The sequence below is a fragment of the Pezoporus wallicus genome, unplaced genomic scaffold (genome assembly GCF_028554395.1).
Source record: "Pezoporus wallicus isolate ANWC-B61680 ecotype Strahan unplaced genomic scaffold, APGP_CSIRO_Pwel_v1 contig_13601, whole genome shotgun sequence".
NCBI lineage: Eukaryota > Metazoa > Chordata > Aves > Psittaciformes > Psittacidae > Pezoporus > Pezoporus wallicus.
In genome coordinates this window covers 4,666-12,377 of record NW_026642596.1, presented here as the reverse complement: position 1 = coordinate 12,377, position 7,712 = coordinate 4,666, and the positions used below count along the sequence as shown (strand labels likewise).

At 45.5% G+C, this 7,712-nt stretch overlaps 1 pseudogene; it reads left to right on the top strand.

The window, feature by feature from the left end:
* Positions 1-1,997: 1,997 nt before the first annotated feature.
* Positions 1,998-2,952, top strand: LOC130610806 (olfactory receptor 1038-like; annotated as a pseudogene).
* The last annotated feature ends 4,760 nt before the right edge of the window (positions 2,953-7,712 follow it).

Sequence of the window (7,712 nt, the reverse complement as noted above, 5' to 3'; positions counted from 1 at the left end):
TACCACAAAGGACAAGGCTCTGGAAGGACGGGTAGATGCTGCATGGGAGAAGACAGAGCAGCATTACCCTTCTAGCTGGAGCCTGGAGAAGCTGGGAGTATTAAAACCCATTTCAAGTGGATCTGAGAGCAAAGAGGAAGAAATCCCTGATATGAAAACCCTGCTTTGTCCTGTGGCATCCACAGGATCCACAGGCCTTGTAGCAAACCTTACCTCCTCTGCTTTATTTCAGGGCAGCAGAAACCATCCCCTTGAGGAATCAGAGGGATGCTGGTGCTGTGAGCATGGGGCTCTTTTGCTTCATATTTTAAACGATCCTTTTCTTCACTCATTAGACAGTTTGTGCTGTAAGACTCTCGAAAGAGCAGGTAACCAAGCAGTGTGTTATAACTTTATATATCTGGCACCTTCCCCTTGTTCCTGTACTGAGATCTTGAGGATAACATCCACCATGATGGCTTTGGACTGTCAGAGGGGAGATTGAGATGAGCTCTTAGGCAGAAGCTCTTCCCTGTGAGGGTGCTGAGGCGCTGGCACAGGGTGCCCAGAGAAGCTGTGGCTGCCCCATCCCTGGCAGTGTTCAAGGCCAGGTTGGACACAGGGGCTTGGAGCAAGCTGCTCTAGTGGAAGGGGTCCCTGCCACGGGAAGGGTTGGAGCTGGAGGAGCTTTAAGGTCTCTTCCAACACAAATAAATCTGGGATTCTATGGTTCCATGAGAGCAAGCTAACTGCTACCTAACCAGGAGGTTGTGCTGCAAGGTTTTGCTTGGCTGTAGAGTCTCAACAGCATCTGGACGTTCTCCTATCCATAATGTCAAGAGTTACATCTTGGATAACACTAGCAACAGTCTGCTTGGTGAGTCCTAGGGCAGCTTGTTGAAAGCTTGGCCAAAAAGCAAGATCTTACCAAATCGGAGTAGGAAAGCCACAAATGGAGGTCCTTTCCCCAGGAATACAGGGATAAATATTCAGTTAACTCTTCAGCAGAGTGTGGACCCACAACCTGCATGGATAATATCTAAACAAAGGCAGCAAGTTATGGGTTTTCAGTTTAATTTATCTCCATTCCAGTGAGTGTGCTCAAGCTGCAGGGAGATGTGATTGCTGGGGGAAGCTGTCGTGTATAGCACAAGCTGCAGCCTTAGAAACATCCCAGGTTTCATATCTGCACCTTGGATCACTTCAGACCAAGCACTTGGTTTGTCAAGCAAGAAAAAGCGAGGGTGAGCCTTTGTTAATTGTGAGCTTCAGGTCAATTGTCCCCTGGCAGGAGATGTGTGTGTCTGGGCAGGTGGATGCTGCCTCAGGGGGAGGATTGAGCCCCAGAGGCAAGATAAATCAATGAGGATTTATTCTACCTGTCGTAACCTGTGATTTTAGGAGCTGCTGATTTCTCCCAGGCAGAATTTATCTTTGATCAAGCCTGAATGTATCTTTTGTCTCCAAGTTAGGCATCGTGTCTAAAGCAAAGTGGGGTGGAGAAATCCTGGCTCTGCACCATCCTACCCTAAGGAAAGCCACATTTGCTCTCAAAGAGCTCCTCCTGGGTCACAGAGAACAGCTATTTATTCCTCATGTACTCACCCTGGACTGGCAGCACCCAAAAGATGAGAAATAATTCCCTTTTCCCAGCAGTTACTGGGGAATTCAAGGACTTCCATGTGTCAATGGCTTGAGAGGAACTATGAGGAACCCTGCAGTTTATTCATTCTGGTGTTGCCCTCCCTCCTTTGCCTTAAAATATCTACTTGCTTCCAAGTGTGTTGGTGGTGGTTGTGGTGCTTAGCCTTGGGAAATTTGTGTTTTCCTCTCTCAAAGACAATTTACCTTTTGACTTGTATGTGTATATATATGTATATATACACACTATACTTACTTAAAGTGGTGTAACTGACTGATAGACAAAACATGACATTCTTAATATTATTGAGGGATTTGGGCCTCTTCCACATGTCAATTTAAAGACAGAAAGCAGGTAATCTGCTTATAGGTTCAATATGGTTGAAGATAATTATATGTCCCCCTCTGAGTTTATTCTCCTGGGCTTCACAAACAGGGAAGACCTGTGGGTGATGTGCTTTGTCTTATTCCTTGCCATCTATGTGGTTACCTTCATAGGAAACCTGCAATTAATTGCATTAATCAGAATGCATTCCTGCCTACACACCCCCATGTACTTCTTCCTAAGCCACTTGTCTCTCCTGGATGTCTGCTAGTCCTCTACCATCATCCCTCAAGCCTTGCTCAATGTTCTAGTGGAGAAGAAGGTGATTTCCTTCATTAGATGTGCCACTCAGCTCTTCTGCTTTGCAACCTGTGCCACCACCGAGTGCTACGTGCTGGCTGCTATGGCTTACGATCGCTACATGGCCATTTGTAACCCCCTTCTCCTACTCCATGGTCATGTCCCAAAGGCTTTGCATTGGGATGTTGGCTGGTGCCTACTTAGCTGGCGTGATCAGCTCTACCATACACACGGTTTCCATATCTCGTCTCCCATTCTGTCGGTCCAAGACGATCAATCACTTCTTCTGTGATGGACCACCACTGCTAGCCCTCTCCTGCTCTGACACCCCTGCCATCGAGGTGATGGTTGCTGCCGTGGTGGGGTTCAAGGTACTGAGCACCACGGTCTTCATCCTCATCTCCTACTTGTTGGTCCTTTCCACTGTCATGCGGATGCGGTCTGTGGCTGGTCGACGCAAAGCTTTCTCCACCTGTGCCTCTCACTTCATCTCCATTGCTTTCTACTATGGCAGCTCCCTCTTCGTGTACTTCCGGCCCAGCTCCAGCCAGTCCTCAAAGCATGACGAGGTGGTCTCCATGCTGTACTCTGTGGTTGTCCCCATGCTGAACCCACTCATCTACAGCCTAAGAAATGTGGATATGAAGAACACCATGAGGATAGCAAAAAGTAGAGTCTTCTGCTCTTTGTCCATTCATGGTTCCTAGTCAGCTGAAAGGAGAGGGCTACCCTGCCCTGGTGAGGAGAACAAGCAGGCTGGATATTGCACCTTCAAGGATGGCTGGATATTGGACGTTGAAGAGGATGGTTGGATATAGCACCTTCAAGGAAGGGTGGATATAGCACCTTCACAAAGCAGGAACTAAGCATACTTGGAAGCATGACACCTGGAAAACATGCTTCTCCTTAAACCAAGGCTACATTTTGTGCTGGGATGGACAGGACTTTCTCTGGCTGCAGCCTGAAACCTGACAGTGACTGTGTATTGGAAAGAAAGTTGTTGTCCAAAGTGATTGTTACTTAAATAGTACTTGAAGTTAATATATTTTATTATTTAAATGCTATTAAACATAACAATAAACTTTACTTCAGGCTTCAGAGAGCAAAAGGGAGAAGGTGATGGATTTGCCCTGCTGGCATCAAACCAACTGGTATCTGAGCTCATGTTTTATATTAGCAAATGATTTCTGGTGTTATTTCTGGTTTTAAGGAAATATTAACTGATATTTCCAGGTATTTCAACTCCAGACCACAAGGTTTGGTCACGTGAAATGACAGAGGGGATATTGAGGTGAGCTCTTAGGCAGAAGCTCTTCCCTGTGAGGGTGCTGAGGTGCTGGCACAGGGTGCCCAGAGAAGCTGAGGCTGTCGCATCCTTGCCAGTTTTCAAGGCCAGGTTGGACACAGGGGCTTGGAGCAAGCTGCTCTAGTGGAAGGGGTCCAAGCCCATGGCAGGGGTTGGAGCTGGATGAGCTTTAAGGTCCCTTCCAACACAAACCAGGATGCGATTGTATGAAATAAAGCTTTGACAGTCTGTTGGTCAACAAAGCCCTTGTGCTAAATGAGTATTATTAGGTTTTGGTGTAGAAACCTCATTCAATGATTTCTATCATCATTCACCTCATTTCATTTCAGTCATATCTGAGCCTCTGCTCTGCTGCGAATTTAAGTAGGGGTGTAAAGAGCCTGAGTGCTGTTAGGAGGGAGGATCAGGGGTCTTCCTCCCTCCTGAACAGCCAAGGTGCTGCTGGCGTGGGTGTCCTCATTTTTGGCTCTTAGTATTAGCTGTATCTTGAACTGGGTGAAACAAATATTCTGATATGTTAAAAAAGACCCAGAAGCAAGCGAATTATGGGTTTTCCCTTTAGTTGAAAAGGTTTTGAAGATTAGGGCTTCAAATGAGTAGATCCTGCACTGAGGTTGTGATGCCCCCTGTTGTGTAAATTCATGTATGGGAAGAACCAGGAACACTGAGTGCTGTTTTCTTGTCTCCAGGTTAACTGGAAATAGAGCTGTCCTGGTTTGGTCTTACTCCCTTTGAATTTGGTGGCTAGGGTATTTCTTTCATTTTGGGTGTTTTTTTGTGTTTTTTTTTTTTTGTTTTGTTCTTTGTTGTGTGTTTGTCTTTTTTATAATGAGAATTGGGAGAGATTAGAATGGTTTCTTTCAGTCACCATTTCTACCATGAAGGGAAGCAACCTTCTGAGATTGTGGTGGAAGAAGCAAGGATCTCTTCTTCAAACACTGGTGAGTTCATTTCTGTGTCTGCCTTTATCACTGCTCACAGCTTGGAAAGACGGGGGTGGATTGAGATGAGCTCTTAGGCAGAAGCTCTTCCCTGTGAGAGTTCTGAGGAGCTGGCACAGGGTGCCCTGAGAAGCTGTGGCTGCCCCATCCCTGGCAGTGCTCAAGGGCAGGTTGGACACAGGGGCTTGGAGCAAGCTGCTCCAGTGGCAGGGGTTGGGGTTGGAGCTGGATGAGCTTTAAGGTCCCTTTCAACCCAAACTGCTCTGTGATTCTGATTTATGATTGTTTGAACTCAAGAAAGAGCAATTTGCATATCCCAGATCTTGAGAAAGGGTGAAAGAGAGAAAGGGAAGGTTGGGTCGAGCAAGGACAGACAAACCCATAGGCAGGACTGGTCTTGCAGTTGTGTGTCTAAAGCAGGGACCACAGAGAAAAGAATGCTTCTGTGTGTGATAAGATGTGGGTATTTGATGTGGGATGGGTGATGTTTTGCACTGTTTAGACAAGCTGTGGTATTGAGAATGGCTGTTTTGGGTGTTGTTAGATGCAAGGTGTGTGTTTGAGATGTCTACTGTTTATGTAGCTCTAACTTAGTTAGATAAGTACTAAACAAGGTGAAGGAGAAGAATGAGGATGAGGAGATGGCCATTGAGTGTGTGAGCCATTAGCATGGGAAACAGCAGTTGCCTTCATCCCCTGCCTGAGGTGCCTGTAGACAACTTCAGCTGGATCTTCTGAACCCATTTAAAGGTGTTAAAGCTTTAGGAAAACCCTGTCTGCTGTCAGCTGCTTTTCTCTACCAGGAACAAGTCCCACTCTTGGTTTTGTTTCCCCCTTTTGCAAGCAGTAAAAAGCCACCCTGAGGTTATTTAAATCTTGAGGCATATGGAGCAAAATGTCATTTCAAAGGCCAGTTTTGGGTCCAAAATGGGCAGGTGGAATCAGACAGACTTCAAAAAGAGAAAATGCTGAGTCCTCTCCATAGGGAAGAGGTGCTCTAAGGACTAAGACAGGCTGGGGGCCCAGGGCAGTTCATCAGAGAGGGACAAGGTGGTTGTGGTGTCCACTGTGCTGAAATGAGCCATCAATGTGCAGCAAAGGCACCCACCAGCACCCTGAGAAGAGCATTGGTGGTGAGTCAAGGGACTTTGTGCAATGAACATCTGAGCACAGGCTGGGGAATGGGGAAGTAAAAGCTGCTTTGGGAAGGGTGGAGGGAGAAGATGAATTGTGCTGAAGAAATGATCATCTTGCTTGAAAAGGGGCTGATGGAAAGAAGGAAGTGGTAGGGGAAGGAGGAGGAATGCTCATTTCTCAACAGGCAATATGCATATTTTAAGGTTATTTCATTTTTTAAGGCCTGCATATTTCAGGTTACCATGAACAGCAGTCATCTTGAGTACATATATATACACACACACATGTTCTTTAAATATAAGTAAGAACAGAGGAAGAGATATATGTAATAATTCAGATGAGAAGGGGCTGTTTTTTCCCTTGAAGCTACATGTACACGGAATTGCATTCAGGGATTCTGGTCTCACTTTAATCAATTCAAACATCACTACAGAGTCAAAAAAATCACTACAATGTGACCTCTTATCTATTTAATGCAACACTAATCTATGTGGCAAATTAAGGCATTTTATTATTGTGTTTACTTGTCCTTAAATAGGAACAACCCCCAGAAACACGAAATCATCCCAAACAAGCCTCCTTGTTAAAAAGATTTTGGATGCTCATGAGAAGATGCTTATGTTTTGCAGGACCAATTCTTTCCCTAACAGGCCAACCAGAGCTTTAGGATATACGCTCTAAGATTCTTTTTTCCATATAGGAACTATTGCCTATTATTTTATCAAGGTATTACTTTTCAGTGTATTATTTAGGACCTTCAACCATCATGTTTTTATCTACAAGAAATTGGGTGCATTCATAGAGGAAACCCCAAATCCTGCATTAACCTCATGCAGTGTTTGTTCCTGTGAGCTGGGAGAAGTGCTTCAACCTCTTCCCATGTTTTTTTGTCTCCTGCTGCCCAGAGAGTGGCTGGAGGAAAGCACTTGAGTGTGACCACGTTTGTCCTCTTGGGCTTCACCAACGTGTACAAGCTGCTCTTTGTAACTGTTTTACTCATCTCCATCAGCATGGTGGTGGGAAACCTTATGAAGGCCAGCTCTCAGCTTTATGTGCCCATCTACTTCTTTCCTCATAGGAAATTTGCTTATTTGCTCCATAGGATGTATCTGGGCATGTTGCTTTCCTGGATGGGCCTGCTCCATGGAAAGCTTCTACCATGCTGACCTAGGAGCAGGGTGGAATTTTGTGCCGTGTGATAAGCAGTCACTTAACTTGGTTCAGGAGCAGCCTTTCCAGATACTGTCTAAGCTGTGTTGGCTTTTCTTTGGATGTCATCTGGAGCTGACAGCACAGATGATCCATGCTTCTGGCCATATGTTGTATCCAGACATGTCCAACCTATTTCATGGCTCAAAGACTCTCAGTGCTGTCCGGAACTGCCCTATCACTTCTTCCTTTCCTTATGTCTGTCCATCCAGGCAAAGCTTATTTTCCATCCCAGCTGCAGCCTACTCATCATTTCTCATTCCAGGGTTTGATGGTTGAGTCACATTGGTCAAAGAAGCAGGAGTATCTAACTGTAGGTTTCCACATCTGAATTAGACACAGAAGGTTCCCCTTATGGAGACAAGGATGCATCTGGGGTCTTTGATTCAGCTTGGATCTATTTTAAAGATCTGTATGAGGAGTTTCTTCTGGAGAAAGTGGATGGTTCCCTCCACTTGCAGTGAAGGGTGCTGGGCAGACACAGCTACAGTGTGGGTTGTGTTCAGAGCAGATGGAGGCCATAGCCTGAAGAGTAAGTTTAAGTCTAATGGGAAACATCAGCTCACTGTGCTGATGTGCTGGGGTCCTTCAGAAACCCCACTCAAAAGTGAGGAGGTGAAAGCAGCTTTTCATTGAACCATGGAATGGTTTGGTTTGGAAGGCAGCTTAAACTCATGAAATTCCAGCTCCCTGCCACAGGCAGGGACACCTTCCAGTAGAGCAGGTTGCTGCAATCCCCATTTAACCTGTCTGCTATCAGTTCTATTGATCAATAATTTCCAATGCATCAAGGCCTCAATGCTCAGCATCCATAAAACATGTCCTGGACAGAATAGGAATACAAAATGAATGTAGGCAGTGTCCTGGCTGTGCG